We start from the raw sequence: 2,432 nt of genomic DNA, 5'->3' as shown, positions 1-2,432 counted from the left end.
ATGACCCTAGGGTTTCTGGAACCAATCACCTTCTCTGTTGTTATTACTGGAAAGGAAGGTAGAGCTGTAGGTAGAGCTTTGTGGAAATTGTCCTGGAGGGATTTACCCACAGATGTAGTTAAAATTTGCCTTTCTACCATTTGTTCTTCTTCATCAGAATTTAGAAATTCCTCAATCTTTTCAATTCTATTCACCATTGCCTTCTGCAATGTCTATATCTCCTGTCCAGAATTATGTTCCAAAGCCTTCATTGAGGATTCTAAAGTATGAACTTTGTCCATTAGAGATAAGTTCTCATCTTTAGACATAATTTTTATGGCATAAACCGTGCCTTCTTGTATTGACAATTTTTCCGCCAATCTGTCATAAGCTTTAAACAAAATTCGATTGTCACATTCAACAGTTTTGATTCTCTCAATTAATATTTCAGTCCCTCCAGAAAGTGACTGATGAAATTTATTATTTAAATCAGCTGTTCCTTCTTCCATAGTAATGAATTTCTCCGTAATATCAGCCACTAATGTTTCAGTTCCTACAGAAAGGGATTGGAGTTTACAATCCAACTCAGCTGTTCCCTCTTCCATAGTAATGAATTTCTCCTTAACATCCGCCTGAACGTTTTCTAAATTTTTTTCAGTCACCAGAGTCTTGTTAAACAAAGTTCTGTTCTCTTCCTGTAGAACTTCAAACTGATTCTTGAGAAGATCATTGTCATGCTTAATTGTTTGTAGATGTTCAACCACTGCCTTAAGAATCCTGGATTCATCTCTTAAAGACTCTATCAGAGTTTTGTTGTCAAACCACTTAATACCAAGGAAAACTACTAATCCCAGAAGGATCCATAGATGTGGGGTGCTAGACACCTCTTGCAAGATCTCCCACATGGCACACTCAAAAAGACTGTTAAAATCCTGAATAGTAATATTCTCAGACATTTTATTTATAAAAGGAAAAAAAAAATATTTACCTACAATGACTGTTTCCTGCCAGAGGTGGTGAAAGAGTTCACTTGAGTCCACATGGAGAGCCAGTCTGAAACAACTCAAAACCAAAATTTATTCAAAGAGACACCTTCCGCTGTGGCGGTTTGTGTTGTAAAACTGCAAATATTTAAGGTTCCCTGTTCAGCTCCAAACGCCAAGGCAGAGAGGGAGGGGCTAACTCCTCTGGCGCTGTGAGCGGGCGAGTGGAACAAAGCGCCGGCTGCGGCCAGCTTGGAACCTGCAGCGGTGGCCTCGGCCCTGCCCGGCCAGGTCTAGGGCAGGCGAGGGAGCGAGCCAGCGCAGGGGAGGTGCGCTGCGGCGACCGCAACCGCCCAGGACCTGCTGTGGGTGCAGTGGGCTATGGGGCAGGGGCAAATGTGCCCCAACGTTGGACACCAAAATGAAGTGGCAGCTTAGATTAATGCAGACAAATTGTGATAAGTATTTGCACAACTTTAATGGAAAACCAGACTCACGAAACCAAGGTTCCAGCAGAGTACAAGAAACAGGAAGCGACCCACGGCTTCTGCATGCCCAATTTATCAGAAAACATTCACCCGAGGCGAGCCCGCCCCCAATGGGCGGGCTTATCCCTACAAGAATGGTTAAAATCAAAAACACCAATGATAGTCTTTGCTGGAGAGGTTGTGGAGAAAGGGGTACCCTCATCCATTGCTGGTGTGAATGCAAATTTGTGCAACCACTTTGGAAATCAGTGTGGTGGTTTCTCAGGAAATTCGGGATCAACCTACCCCTGGACCCAGCAATACCACTCTTGGTAATATACCCAAGAGATGCCCTATCATACGACAAAAGCATTTGTTCAACTATGTTCATAGCAGCATTATTTGTAATACCCAGAACCTCGAAACAACCTAGATGTCCTTCAATGGTTTTGAAATAGGAGCGGCGGGGCTGTGTCCCCAGCACCCCAGCTGCCTGGCTAGCTTATGCCCTAAATAACAACACACAAACTGTATTCATTTAAACACTGCTTGGTCCATGAACTCTAGCCCTTACAGGCTAATTCTCACACCTGGACTAGCCCATTTCTAATGATGTGTGTAAGCACCCCAAGGTGCGCTTACCAGGAAGATTCTAGCCTCCGTCCATCCTGGGTCGGAGCTGCCTGGGAGAGCGGAGCCTGGCGTCTCTGCTCCAGAGAGCAGAGCTGTCAAGTCTGACCTCACTTCCTCTTCCTCCCAGAATTCTATTTTGTTTACTCCACCCACCTATGTTCTAACCAATAAAATGGGCCAAGCCAGTTTCTTTATTAGCCAATGACCTTCCTCCATCACAATGGAAGAATGGATGAAGAAAGTGTGGAATATATACACATTAGAGTACTACTCTGCCATAAAAAAACAATGACTTCTCGAATTTTGCATGCAAATGGATGGAAATAGAAAATACTATCCTGAGTGAGGTAACCCATACCCAAAAAGAGGA

Source organism: Alexandromys fortis, unplaced genomic scaffold (assembly GCF_014885135.2).
Source record: "Alexandromys fortis isolate MF-2015 unplaced genomic scaffold, M_Fortis_MF-2015_v1.1 scaffold_129, whole genome shotgun sequence".
Lineage (NCBI taxonomy): Eukaryota > Metazoa > Chordata > Mammalia > Rodentia > Cricetidae > Alexandromys > Alexandromys fortis.
Note: the sequence above shows the minus strand (reverse complement) of the source record.